This window comes from Sapajus apella, unplaced genomic scaffold (assembly GCF_009761245.1).
Source record: "Sapajus apella isolate SASKATOON/1434 unplaced genomic scaffold, GSC_monkey_1.0 scaffold96, whole genome shotgun sequence".
In the NCBI taxonomy this organism is placed as follows: Eukaryota; Metazoa; Chordata; class Mammalia; order Primates; family Cebidae; genus Sapajus; species Sapajus apella.
In genome coordinates, this window is record NW_022437036.1 from 4,789,805 (window position 1) to 4,805,346 (window position 15,542).

Genomic DNA, 15,542 nt, shown 5'->3' on the forward strand with positions numbered 1-15,542 from the left:
TGTCAGTTTACCATTGCCATGGCAACACCAGGAAGTTATCACCCTTTTCGTGACAGCAACCCAATAACCTAAAAGTTGCCACTCTTCCCTGGAAATTTCTATACAATCTACCCCTTAATTTGCATATAATTAAAAGCGGGTATAAATATGACCACAGAGCTCTGAGCTGCTACTCCAGGCACACTGCCTATGGAGGAGGCCTGCTCCACAAGGAGCGGTCCCCCTGCCATTGCTATGCATGGCCACTTCAGTAAAAGCTGCCATCTAACCCCACTGGCTCACCCTTAAAGTCTTTCCTGAGCTAAGGCAAGAACCCTCCAGGGCAAAGCCCCAGTTTTGGGGATCTCCTGTCCTGTAGCATCACCAGGCCCGCATCTCAACACCATGGTCGTTTTCAGTCTGAAATCACCCTGGCCTCTGTTGATACTGCTGCTCTCAACTGGTTGAAGAAAAAGGAATTGACAAACAGAAAGCCTTTGGAAAAACAGATGAACATGGAAAAGTACAAACAGTATATACCCTCCACACTTTGAGGAGTCTGGAGTGGCTTTGAGCTGCCTGCCATGCATGCAGATTTTCACATTTTAACTCTTTCTTTTATTTCCAAATGTCCTTTATTGTGGAATATCTGATAATATAAGTAGTCTTTAGGGGTTTCCTACAGCTGACTCTTAAGAAGATAAACTGAAATAATGCTGACCACTTCCTGGATGCCCAGCATTGGCACACAGTATCTACAATACACAGCAGCAAGGAAGATCATAGTATCCCTTATTAATAGAAGAGGAAACTCTGGCTCAGAAGGGCTCAGAGACTTCACTAGTCTTACAAGGGAGACCGTGGGTCTGGATATTTGGACTCAGCAGTTGTCAGCAAATGGATTGCACTTAAAGCTTAAGGATAACCTTACCCTGGAAATAAATGTAGATGGAGAAGACATCTGAAGCTGAGACCTGAGGTGATCCAAAGTTTAGATCCAGAAAGAGAAAGAAGATCCAGAAAAGGGGACTGAAAAGGAGAATCCACCTGTGATTCAACCCCCTGGGCCACACTCCCCTGATGAGTGCAGCAGACTCCAGTGGCCACTCCGTTTTCTCCACAGTTATTTATCCATGGGCTTATCTGTTTGCTCAAAACACTTATTAAGAAGTGGGCAATGGGCCAGGCACTGCCAGGATGCTCACTGGCTAGAGAAGGAGGCTGGCAGAGCAAAATCATTAGAATACTCATAATCATCCTATAACGTGCTCAGGATGGGCAAGTTTCAAATGGGGATCAATGCAAACCCACTCACCAGGTCATTTATGCCAGTATAGCCTGCCTGACTACATTGATCAGATTAGTCCCAGCAAATAAAGCCACTAGGCAATGGCAACACAGAAAATAGTGAAAACCATCTAGGCACCATTCTCAAGAAGTTTGTAATCTCGTGGAAGAGCTAGCTAGAGAACATGAATAACATAAAAATATGGCAAATTCAAAGAAAGAATGCATGAATACAGCAAGAGTTCCTGATGGCATGCCCAAGGATAAGCCATCAAATATGTGTGAAAATGATTTTCAGTAAGGATGCCAAACCATTCCACAGAAGAAAAGACAATCTTTTCAACAAGTGGTACTGAAAAAAGAGGATATCCACATGCAAAAGAATAAAATTGCACACTTAGTTAACACCATACACCCTTTGAAATGGATCAAAGACCTAAGCTATAAGAGCTACAATTTGGAAACTCTAGAAGACAACATACGGGAAAGTTTTTCCATGGATAAATCCTTTGTCGTGGATTTAGCATGAATTTGCATGAATTTCTATGACAAAGGATTTAGTAATGATTTCTTGACACCAAAGGCACAGGCAACAAAAGAAAAAATAGGCAAATTGGACTTCATCAAAATTAAAAACTTGTGCCTCAAAGGACTCATCCACAGAGTAATAAGGCAATCCACAGAATGGACAAAAGTATTTGCAAATCGCTTCTCTCTTAATGGATTAACATCCAGAATATGTAGAAAACCAAAACGCAACAACAAAAAAGCAAACTCAGTTTAGAAATGGCAAAGGATTCAAATAGGCTTTTCCAAAGAATATGTACGAACGGCCAATAAGCACAGGACAAGATGCTCAAAGTCACTCCTCATTAGGAAAAAACAGATCAAAGCCACAATGAGATACCACTTCACACCCATCAGGATGACTATTATCAAAATAACAGAAAGCAACCGGTATTGGTGAGGATGTGAAGAAATCAGAACACTTGAGCACCACTGGTGGAAATGCAGAGTGGTACAGCTGCTGCGAAAACAGTATGGCAGCCCCTCCGAAGACTAAAAATAGAATAATCACCATATGACCCAGCAATTCCATTTCTAATTATACGCCCCCCCAAAAATGACAGCAGGGACAGGAACAGATCTTTGTACACCCATGTTTATAGCAGTGTTATTCACGGTCACTCAGTTAGAAGCAATCCAAACATTCATTAATCAATAAATGGATCAACAGAGTGTGATTTATACATGTGATACATACATATAGCCTTAAAAAGGGAGACAATTCCCACACCTGCTCCAACATGAATGAGCCTTGAAGACATGGTACTAAGTAAAATAAGGCAATCACAAAAGCCAATCACAAATACTGTATGATTCCACTCCTGTGAGGTACTTAGAGCAGTCAAATTCATAGAGACAGAAAGTAGAAGCGTGTTTGCCAGGGGCTGAGGGAGGTGAGGAGGGGGACGTTAGTGTTCGATGGGTACAGATTTTCAGTTTGGGAAGATGGAAAGGTACTGGAGATGGATGGCGGTGATGGCTGTAGGCTTGCATTGCATGAAGACATTTAGGCCACAATAGACCTCGTAGATGACAGTGGTCCGAAGGGTACAATGCTGTACTTTTGCTGTGCAAAGTGCTGTGCAAAGGTCTATGTTTAGATATGTTGAGAGCCGCAGATACTCACCATTTTGTTACACTTGCCTGCGGTATTCAGTACAGTCACATGCTGAACAGGTTTACAGCTTAGAAGTCATAGGCTGTACTACACAGCTAGGTGTGTAGTAGACTGTACCATCTAGGTTTGTGTAAGTACACTCTGTGATGTTCACACAAGGACAAAATCACCTACCAACACATTTCTCAAAATGGGACACCATAATTAAACAAGGCATGTCTGCATAACAATGCAAACTTACTTAACGTCACCCAATTGTACACTTAAAACATGGTTAAAATGGTAAATTTTAAGTTTTATATATATATGTGTGTGTATATATATATATATATGTATATGTGTATGTGTGTGTGTGTGTATATATATTATCCACAATTTTAAAAATACACTTAAATTATTTTATTCTTTAAAAAAAGCCTGGGTAGGGGAGAAAGCTTCCTGTCTTCCCCGAAAAAAAGTTACCAAGGGCAATTGTAGCCAAGCAAGTTGTTTTTTCAGAGCACTTTAGTTCAAAGCCAGAAAGCCATCCAGGGAAATCCTGAGTCTTTGAAAAAGTCATCAAGGCAAAGCATTTCTTCCTTCTCTTCGCTCCCCTACAGAGCATAACTGTCTGCGATGACCTCGCTCAAAATCTTGCTCCCACCAACACTTGAAAGGGAAGGTGCGGCCAAGCATGTGACCCTGGATGGGGCCTCCTTGTTCATGCTGCCACTTGATGCCCAGCACAGAGTGAGGCGCTGGAAGGTGACCAGTGGATGCTATGTGAGTGATGTGCTGGGATCAGCTGCAGCTCTTCTGAAGGCAGTCTTAGGGAGAACGGAGGCAGAGGTTTTAAAGATAAAAAAAGTTTCAAGCTAAAGAGTTGCTGCAAATCTCTTAGAAAAAAATGTCAGCAGAAAAGAAAGAAAATGTCATATTTAATGACTTTTTGGAAAATATTTCAAGCTAAGGGATTCTTTTGATTTTCAGATACACTAAATAGTAAACTATTCCAGAGAGTTGTCAGTGACAGGAAACAAAATAATTTGCTATTTACACAGTTTTTGGTTTAACTTAAATATTCTGTATCAGCCCTTTAGATTTCCTTGAAAAATCTGTTTTCTTATGTATGTTTACATGGGTTCATCTAGGCAGGACCTCAGGTCAACCACTGATTTGATCAAATCAGTTTTAAAACATGGCATATCGAGCAATTTATCTTGCTGTGGATTTTGTTGTTGTTTTCCTGCATTGGCTAATTAATTTAAAATCAATCTTTGAATGTGGCACTGAGGGAGAGATGATCATCTCCTCTTCTTGCCTGACATTTGCTCTTGACACAGCTCTCCTTCCCTTCTCCCCAAAGTTTACGTGTTCGGTGTCAGAAGGAGGGAGGGGAGATGATTGGAAACTTATCTCCACAGATTAAAATAATTCTGGGCAAAGCACGGTTAATGAAATTTAAGGCAAAACAGGAGTGCAGTCAGCTATGAGATTTTTAAATTTGTTTTTTGCCATAGGTATATTTCCCCAATGGAGTCAAGAACGCTGACACTTCTGGCAAACAGAAAAGCCTTGTGGGAAAGGTTGGGTAAGGATAGAGCTGCTTTTTACCTCTGGTGAGGTTATGTGGACTGGGTGCCTTTGTTCTGCCTCACAATAGACTTATGAATAAGATTTCATGGTTAGCAGCAGCCTTAGACACTTGGGCAAGCAAGGCATGGGCTGCATGAGAAAATAATTACATAAACCAAAAAGGAGGGCACAGGTAGTCTAAGTAAGCTTGAAGAAACAATAATTCCCAAATAAGCTGAGACCAATTCTGTGGTGTAATGAATGTCTGAAGGCTGTGCAGATTCAACAGAGGAGATGGTTGTGTCGTTAAGAAATGTCCCACATCAAAAGCCAATTTAAAAATGAAGGTGCTGAAGGTCTGGTCCCCTCTGGCTAATATGGCTGAAAGCTTCAACCTTGCAAGGCCCCATTTCTGAGATTTTCACACCTGCAAAGCAAAGGGGGAAATGCATGCATTCTAGTGACAAAATCCAATTAATTACAGGATCTGTTATAAACAGTCAGCTGCATAACTTTGGCAGAAAGCAAATTTGTCGTCTCAGGAGGACTTTGCTGTTCTAAATAAATAAGTGTGATTAAGTGATGAGCAAACTTCTACCTACTTCAACCTCCTTTATTATGAAGAGAGAGAAGGACAGAGGCAGGGTGCAAATTTGAGCAAGATGGGAAGCGTTCAGGAAGAAATTAAATAACTCCAAACAGACAAGCGGGTGAATAGTGACTGGTGACTTAGGATGAATGAAACCAATTTATCTCCTAGAAGCTCCTGGAATGCACATGGTTTGGCTCTGCTTCAGCATTTGAGGATACAAATCTCTTCTAAATCATAAGTAACGTGGAAAGCAAAATCTTGACTTTCATCTTATTTTATTTGTTAGTGTTCTCATCCAATCTAATTTTTTTTATAGAAGATGTTCAATAAATTCTTCAAAATTAGATATTGTAGATTTATGTACAGCAGTGATGCTCAGCTGGGGGTGACGTGCCCAGCAGGGAACACTTGGCAATGCCTACCTATGTTTTTGATGGTCACTAGTATGGAGGGAGTGTTGCTGGCTGCTGGAATCTAAAAGGTAGAGCCCCTGGGCGCTGCTCACCAACCTGCACCACACAGGACAGCCCCTATAAAAAAGGATCTGGCACTGGTGTCAATGTGCCAAGGCTGAAAAACCCTTGTCCACTGGACTGCACATTTCAGAGAATTCAGTCGGTCAGACAACAAACCCTCCCGAGTAACCCTTCGTATGCCAGGCACTGTGTATAATACTCAGAAGAGACTGTGGATTACAAAGGACAAAACCCAACTTTTAAGCTCAGACAGAACAGGGAATCCACTGGACCTAGTAACTAATACACACGTCAGGAACCTTTAATGAGTTAAGTATACCTGTTTCCGCACATGGACTCTGTTCAGATGCACCAGCATGTCTACAAAGGAAAAGTCAGGCATGTACGTTTTGATGGGTGTTATCCTTTTGACACCATCTGCCTTCTCCAAGCAGAACTTGTGTTTCTCACCAATGGAGGAGGAGGAAAAAAGAGTGTGTGGCCCTCTGATTTTCTATTGTCTTATAGATTTTCTCTAGGACTGGTTAATATTCCTCTGGGGTTTGAACTTTTCTATGTAAATAGTGGCTAACATAAATGCAATTTATAAACAGAAAAATTTAAAACTTCTGGAGCTTCAGCACATGCACTGTGCAACATGGTGCCACTTGGAGATGTCATGTACAGCCCTACTGGGCAGCATAGTGCTGAGAGGCTATCTGGTAAGCTTTGGAGCATCTGTAAGTCCTAAGAGATGGGGCCATAGTAAGTACTAAGGTAGCACCTTCCTCTTTCCCTCAAAAGTAAAAAAAAAAAAAACAACTGGTTTTCCCTAGTCTCCATGGTTCACCTTAGGCCTTAAATGTGCTGTGGGCTCTTCACTGATTAGAAGGGTATGACTAAAAATGTTCCAATAATTGAAAAGTGCAAAAGGCAACATGCACACATACAAACCACCACTTCTTCCTCAGCCACACAAAAAACCATTTGAGTTCAACCAGACGTGCCTTGGAACAAAAGAACCCAGGAAAACAAGTATCAGGAACCTTTTACACGCCTTCTTTGAAACCATAAATTTTGCAGAATTGAAGCAAATTGCTGAGACGTTTCCTAAGAGATTTCAATGGAAAAGCATGAGGACATGACACACTGAGGTTCTGAGGAGTCACGCGGACCATGTTGTGGCTTGCTTGGAGCCTTGTCCTTTAAAAAGCACCTATTTCTTGTAAAAGATGAAGGACATTTTTCCTCGTTCTGCGTGGCTGGCCACTCAGTGGCCACGGAACTTCCATGACCTTTGCAGTCTTACAACATTCTGAGACTGTGAGCCCCTTGAGGGTTGGGGCTGTGGCTTTGCACTCTGTGTACCCAAGGACATTGGACTTAGGTTGAGTAGAACTTTCTGAGAAAGGCCAGTCAAATGTCACTGTCCTCATTGCCCATACAAGAAAACCAAAAATGGGCATTTGGAGGGATCCTGCCGCATTACATAGGAAGCCCATAAAAGATCCACAGAGGGTATCTGTCTTGGCCACATTGTTCTGAGGCTCTCCTCCCTTCTCGTGGCTCACTTTACTTGCCACATGCCGAGCCATCACTCTGGAAGACTCTGTCCCTTTGTTTACTGGGCTTGTAAACCCCAGCCAGAAATTGCCATGATGCTTCACTTTCTGGTTTTCCACACACCCTACTTGCCAGCAGCTGTAGCCCTAACTCCAAGCAGGAACTGACTGCTGGAAAGAAAGCCACTGAACAAAGCAAAGTGGACCAAGGTCACTGGATGGGAGATGAAGAAGGCGTCGACACCTCAGACCAAAGGGTCCTTGAGGACAGGAATCGAGTCTGATTCTCCTTTGTCTGAAACTGACACATTACCTGACAAAGTCAAAATCCTCAATATCTACTTAATCCATCTGTCTAACCATGGGTTTGCTATGTGCCCTAAGTATCTTACATGTGTGATGTCACTGAATTCTCAATATAGTCCTAGATGAGCAAGGCCAACATTACCATCTACAGCCTGGACCTCTGATAGGCTGACGAGGAGTGCACTTCCCCTCTGCCATCTTATTCCTCAAAATCCACAAGCCCAGTCTAATATGAGGAAAATGTCCGGCAAAAGCCCAAATTAAGGGACATTCCACAAAACAACTGACTATATCTTTTAAAACTGCCAACACTGGCCAGGTGCAGTGGCTCACACCTGTAACCCCAGCACTTTGGGAGGCCGAGGCGGGCAGATCACATGAGGTCAGGAGTTCGAGACCAGCCTGGCCAACATGGTGAAACCCCATCTCCTACTAAAAATACAAAAATTAGCTGGGTGTGGTGGTGGGCGTCTGTAATCCCAGTTACTCAGGGGGCTGAGGCAGAATTGCTTGAGCCTGGGAGGCGGAGGTTGCAGTGAGCCAAGATTGCACCTCTGGGCAACAGAGCAAGACTCCAAAAAAAAAAAAAAAAAAGTCGTCAAAACCAAGACAAGTCTGAGAAAATTGTCACAGATCAAAAAGGCCTAAGGAGACGACTAAATGTAAGGCGGTGTCCTAGATGGGACCCCGGATCAGAGAGGGACAGTAGGAAAAACCGAGAGCAGTTGGAATAAGCCATGGGGTGCCGTTAACAGTAATATGCCGGCGTGACTGCTGCCGCGGCGGCAGACGCACTAGAGAAATGTAAGATGACATATATACAGCAAGAGAGGAACCTGTGTGTCTGTGCAACTTTTCTGTAACTCTAAAGTGACTTTAAAATTAAAATTTATTTAAGTAAAAACATATGCTAAAAAAAAATAAGCTTTAAGGCAGCTACTATTGTTTTTCCCAATTGATGGGTAAGGAAACTGCCCAGGTGAGTTCAGAATCATTGTCTCCTAAGCTGATGATCATTCGAGTAACTTCTAGGACCTTGCTGTAAGGCTCCTGTTTATACCTGGGCTCCTGAGAATTAGATCATGAAAGATCTTGAAGGGATAGTTTGTCTGCTCAGAATCATGAGTGACCCAAATCACTGGGAGGGGAGAGAGGGAAGGAGCCTGTGAGGTCTGGCTATGAAAGTCTCACACCATAATTGAATCATTTGAACACTCCCAGGGAAAAAACGTCTGGAGACTGATTTAGAAGAGCATTCGGAGACCTCCTTAGAACCCCTGTAAGTCTTGGATGTCTGGGTGGGATGAAAAATGGTTCCAATTCAGTGGGGCCGGGGAGGCAGGAAATAGTCAGGCATAACCTCTAACACCATAAAGACACCAAACTTTCTGTCCCTCTCAAAAGTCAAAAGCCCACAGCTGCTTCCAATCAAGGAAAGCAAACTATCCAGGGCACCACATTCTCACACATTCCCACTGCCGGCCCTTCAAGCAGTTTTCTTGCATACCCAGTGCAGGGAAGAAAACCCTTCCTTAAGATCCCCAGGCCATCTGCTTCCCTTTCTTCTCCTCTCTTCACTAACGATGTTGCATTTCTTATGGTAGGTGGTTGTGCGACTGGCGGGGGGCGTGGGTGGTTCCTAAGTCCTCAGCTGCCTCTGGCATCACACACAGGGATTTCTCGAAAGGTGCCCTTTGTCCTGGTGCTCGCCTCTGCCAGCTGGATTCCCCCATAACATTCAGCCTTTATAAACTCCCATGCTGCTCAGATACGCAGTGGACTGCAAGCCATCTGTGTGTTTGACCTTCCCAGCATCCATTCTCCCTGCCTCCCGTAGCAACTTGGTCAACACTGTATCCCCCAGGAGCTGGCTCTCGTCTCTGAGGTTCTCATAGAAAAGGTCCCACCTCCCCTGTCCAGTCTCAGCTTATTCACAGTCCCAGTGAATGCTGGACTCAAGGAGAAGGACTACGACCCAAGCAGATTTGACTTGGATTTGCCACTAACAAACCAGAGTCCTGAGTGCTCTGTGCCCAAAGGGTAAGTCCCCTATGATGCCTCCCGGATTGCCTGCGTGGCTGCAGGTCAGGACATGTTGTACAGGTTTCGCAAAGTACCTGCCTCTTTCATCCCCCGAAGTGCCCCATGCGGGCCGATTACATGACCATGTTACCATGTTACTTAGAATACCACCTTCTTCCCAGAAAACCACCACCAACTTCTAGATAAACATTCTTCTCACGATGTTCTTCCGCACTCGGCATAAACACATTGTTTCTTCCTCATTTCTACCAAAATGTAAACATCTGGCCTGGGCACAGTGACTCACACCTGTAATCCCAACAATTTGGGAGGCTGAGGTGGAAGGATCACTTGAGCCCAGGAGTTTGAGATCAAGCTGGGCAACACAGCAAGACTCTATCTCTACAAAAAAAATTTTTTTAATAAGCTGGGCATGGTGGTGTGCACATGTGGTCCCAGCCACTCAGGAGGCTGAAGTGGGAGGGTCACTTGAGCCTAGGAGTGCGAAGCTGCAGTGAGCTGTAATGGCGCCACTGTACTCCAGCCTGGGCAATAGAGCAAGACTTTGTCTCATTAAAAAAAAAAATGCAGACATTTTATTACTTCTTGTATATACTTTTCTTTTTGGACTCAGTCACTCTTCCCTGCCATACTTATGGCTTTACTTTGAACACTGCAGATTATCCCATTGAATGGACACACCGTGGCTTATGTAACATTGACTTTGGATGGACTTTTGGGTTGTTTCCACTTACTCGCTGTTACAAACAGTGCTACCTCCTCCTGCAAAAGTCTCTGTGCATTTGTTTCTGTAGCACAAGTGTCTAAAAGTGGATGGGCATATTACCTAAAAGGGAAAATGTGCAGTACCTCCCTAGGGACAGACCTCAAGTGGCTCCAGCATCACTCACCTTGACCCTGGGTCTCCATGGTCACTCCCCGATGGAACTTTGCAGGTTGCCCTGTGAACACAGAGCTCACATTCAGTGGGCACCTCTGCATGTCAGGCTCTCTGATGCCTCTTTGCTTCTAGAAATTCATGTGTGTTTAACTGTGTGAAGGACGTGCAATGAAAACCCCCATTTTACAGATGTGAAACTGAAGGTCTAGAAAGGTAAGTAGTTTTCCTAATATCATGGAAAACTACAGACTTGGCTCCCTTCCTGCCTGATTCTGGAGCCTGGGCCCATCACCCACACTGTCCCTCCTGGTGGCTGTGTGCTTTGAAGCTGGTTCCATTGACACAGTCCACCCCACGACCATGAAATCTATTAATGCCACCAGAACAAAATTGATTAGAAATCAGAGGAGCTGGCCAGGCGCGGTGGCTCCTGCCTGTAATCCCAGCACTTTGGGAGGTTGACATGGACAGATCATTCAAGGTCAGGAGTTTGAGACCAATCTGGCCAACATGGCGAAATCCCATCTTTACTAAAAATACAAAAATTAGCTGGGCATGGTAGCGGGTGCCTGTCATCCCACCTGCTCGGGAGGCTGAGACAAGAGAATTGTTTGAACCCAGGAGGCGGAGGTGTCAGTGAGCCGAGATCGCATAACTGCACTCCAGCCTGGGAGCCAGAGCGAGACTCTGTCTCAAGAAAAAAAGAAAGAAAGAAATCAGAGGAATTGGTATGGGGTTGGATGTGAAGTTTTTTTTCATCTGGTTTGAATTATGAAATCAGGGTCATGTTGATATTTTTCATGCTGTACTCAGATGACAGTGATTATTTTCTTTTATTCATTTATTTTCTTTTTCTATCAGCTTCAGCTATGAAATCCTCCTCATACAACCTTCCTGATCTTCCTAAAATTGCACAGGATGAGAAGGATTTGCTGTTTCCTCAGCAAGTCAGCTCCGTCAGGGTGGGTCAGACAGAGAGACACTTCCACGGTCTTTGTCTTTTGGACTATTTTGTCCACAAGCTTTTGGCTCCACAGGGAAAAACCATTGCTGCAACACTCCCATAAACTCTTCCACAAACTGGATGCCTCTGAAGCCAAACAAAAACAAGCTGTGCCCTCCCAGGCTGTGAGAACCACGTTCCCAGCCAGTGGCTCTGATGACGACACAGAATAGGAAAACGTGAAAGATTTTATAGGCAAACATGGCTTTACTTTCCCTCACTTCTGTTTCCTCCCTGTGGCTTTATTTAAAGACTTTTCTTAGTCTTTCTAGGCTGCCGAGTGTCAGGAAAGACGAGCAGCCCCTCACAGGAAGGACCAGCAGACACCCCTAACCTTCTTATGGCTCACTAGTGTCATCCTGCAGTGCGCCTAAGAGGAAGTGGGAGACTCTTGCATCGATTGAAGGGTGGGAGGAGCAGTCTACATCCAGAAAGTGGCCACACCGCCCTTGTCTGGGAGGTACTGAAGATTCGGCAAAAGCATCAAGGACATCATTCAAAAAAAGGCTCACCTGTGAATCTCCCTTCCCCACTTTCTCCAGGTTTAAAACTTGACCTGCTGGAGTGTCAGCAAACTGAGAAATCCAGCAGGCTCCCATGCACGAGGACTCCGGAGATGGTCACAGTGCCATGGCGGGCAGTGGAGGCAGCGTGGGGGCTGGACCAGGCTAAGCAGGTAAAGCCTCCCTTCTGAGGAGTATATACGAGTTAAAAGTCAGGAGTTGCCCAAGGTGAAAACCTAGCAACACATTGGGTTTTAACAACATAGGGCTCGCAAAATATGAAGAAACGGGCAAGACAGATAACAAGTCCATGTATGTAAATAAAAAATACATACCTGTATTTATCTATGGTGATAGACGTCAAAAGTGGTTACTTCCGGATGGGTGAGATAGTGACCTACCAATGGGGCATGAGAGAGCTTTCTGGGTGCTGGACGTCTTTTGTATCTTGATCTGGTTGGTGGCTGTGAGGTTCATCAAGAGACACACTTAATATTTGTATGTCAATATGTATATGCATACAAAGCAAAAATGCACATTTTATAAAAATGCAAACAATGTATCTGCATGGTGGTCAGGGGGCAGAGGGGAGACGGACTGGAGTAGGATATTAAAGGGGACAGATGGATGGATGACTGGATGGATGGATAGACTGGTGGATGGATACATTGATAGATAAAGCTAGTTGGTGGAGATGGGTAATGTTACCATTCTCGACCCAGAATAGCTGGCGGGGTTCTAAGTTGCAGCCATCAGAACTGACTCCAGCTAGCTTAAGTATTGAAGAAATGGATCAGCAGGACATCAAAGAGTTCACAGAACTGACAAAAATGTTCGTGCATCGGACTTAGAAAGCAAGTCAAGTCCAAGGAAGCCGAGTCGCTAAGGTCTTGCCACAGAGAACATGAATCTGGACACCGCAGCTGGCGCTACACGCCCAGAACTCTGCTGCCATGCCATGAGCAGGCTCCAGTGGTCCTGAAGTCTTTACCTGTCACTCCCAAGATGCAAAGTCCTCAGTAAGAGTCTATGATCAGCCAGGCAAAGGCAGGTGGTTTAGCCATTGCCACAGGGGTACAGAGAAGGAACGAGAGCCTCTACTACCCTTCGGCTCTGGTCGGGACTGACACACTAAGGGGATCTCCCCAAAAAGGATGAGTGTGCCTCACTGCTCTGACAGAGCTGGGGAGGGAGACCGGACGGGCACCGGTCCTGGGTTAGGCTGTAAGGCCAGCGCTGGCCAGCAACACCAAATGCACTTGTCAAACGTGAAGCTCCAAGCAATAGCTGCCAGGATAAAAGCCACAGAGATGGAGGAAAAGGCAGTGTGGACTCTGAGTGCGTGATGCCTTCAGGCATTTGTCACACATAGGGTGACCAATCGTCTTGGTTTGCCCAGGACTCGAAAGTGGGGGATCCAAGACACTGGACTTTCAGTGCTAAAAGTGGGGAAGTCCCAAGCAACCCAGGACGGATCAGTCACCTCACCCTGGCGAATAGCTGCATCTGCTTAGGGAGGAAAAGAACGAAGCTCACAGAAGACCCTGCTTGGATCGCTCCCCAAAGCTGGGCCTGCACCTCTTGATTCTCCAAAAGTTTGACATATTTGGGAATGCAATTTTACAAAATTGTTGAATATTAATGACTTCTTTTCCCAGGCACTTCTGATTAAATCTGGAGTGTTTCTCCATAATTTGGGGCGTAATGATGAGGAAGTAACATCCCTGTGCTGTCCTGCTGGCTCCAGCCAGGGCAAAAACTTCATTCCACACAGTTAACAGAGTTAAATCCATGGAGTACACAACAGGGCCTTATAAATTGTAAAGCATTGTACAAATATAAGTAAGTTATCATCATCTTGGTTTATGAAGGTCTTTTATGGTATTGATGATTTTTTATATGACAAAGAGCTTATGCTCCTTTATGCTGAATCAATAATTCACTGATGGTAATAAAACAAAGAAAGCCAGTTGCCTGTGTCTTAAAAACAATCTCATTTCTTCCCATGAATTCTAATGTGGCTTTTCCCCCCATTCTTTTCCTTTTTCCTTTTTAACGGGCAAATGGGAAGAGGTAAGTTTCAAAGTCTGTGGAGTATTTTGAGCTTAAAAGAGTAAATGGCATATGGATTTTTTTAAAGAGTGAGAAACACTCCCGTTTCTGCTCGACCTCCTGGTGTAGACCCAGATGCAAGTCATTTCAATCAACTACCACCTTTTAGGTCACATGAGATAAAGTGGGAGAGGTCTGCACTGAACGACATTTTCCACATTCTCCCTTCAATGTGCCTGTTTTCTTTGTTGTCTGCAAACGTGCGTGATGGTTTGGCCTCACCACAAGGTGAGGAGAGCTGCCCTGAAAGCCAGGGGATTCTAGTGATCTCCAGGTGGTCAGACACACATTGGCTTCCTTTGTGAGTGGCTGCAGCCCCTGTAGATGCTTTAGAATGAACGCTTAGGTGATCAAAGAAATGTTCAGAATATGAATGACGATTTCAAAGCCCTGTACATGGATTTCAAAGAGCTATGCCAGTGCCTTCGGTAGGAAGTGAACTGACCGTAGGAGAATGGAGTGAGATCACCTCCATCACAGAAGGACATCCAGCTGCTCACAGTTGCCCAGAGCCTCCTGTGGCCGGTACTGTTCTGGGTTCTCTGCGTGAACCGTGGTGGTGGGGACACAGACCCTGAGGACTGCCAGCTGGGTCTCAATGCCAGCTCTGCTACTCTTAATTGCATGGCCTTGGGCAAGCTCCTTAAACGATTGTGCCTCTATTTCCTCATCTGTAAAATGGGACTGAAGATAGTACTTACCCTGGAGGGTTGTGGTGAGGAGCAGGTGACTTAATACAGGAGTTCTCAACGTAAGACCTGAGGTCCTCCAGACCCTGTCAGGGAATTGTCACACCGTCTCACAATAATGCTAAGATGTAATTGGCCATTTATACTTAGATTCTCTTAGGAGCTCACAGCGGAGTTTTTCAGAGATGACATGAAATGTGATTTACAACAGACACTAAAGGAGATATGCAGAGCTTGGAAAACAATGCCCCCTTTTCCTAAATCCTTGTTCTGAAAAATGCTTTTTATTTAAAAACATGTAATGGGTTTATTATTGTTATATTTTAATGAATTAACAAGTAGTTTCAAATGTTTTCAGTGTTAATTACATGTAATGGGTTTATTATTGTTATATTTTAATGAATTAACAAGTAGTTTCAAATGTTTTCAGTGTTAATTTATAATACAATAAATATGGGTAGCTATTTTTTTTTTTTTTTTTTGGAGACAGAGTTTCGCTCTTGTTGGAGCGAAAGTCCAGGCTGGAGGGTAGCTATTTTGTAACAGAGATTGTGTAACAGGCACTCTTTGGGGTTCTCAATCACTTTTAAGGTATCGAAGACCAGAACTACCCCCACATCATGAATAAACACTCCAGGTTCAATCACAAGCAGCCGGAGAAAGAAGTCATTAATATTTAAGAGTAGATGCAAAGCACTCAGAACAGTACTAAACAGTAGGTGTTAGGATTTCATTTAATGCAGTAAACATGGGAGGTGGTTCTTCCTGTCCCCATTGTATAGAAGGAGAAACTGAGTCATGGAGAAGTTACAAAGCCAGACAGATTGAGAGTAGAGCCAGACTCAAGTCCAGGTCTGTCAGTCCAAAGCCTGTGTGTTTAGTCAGAGATGGAA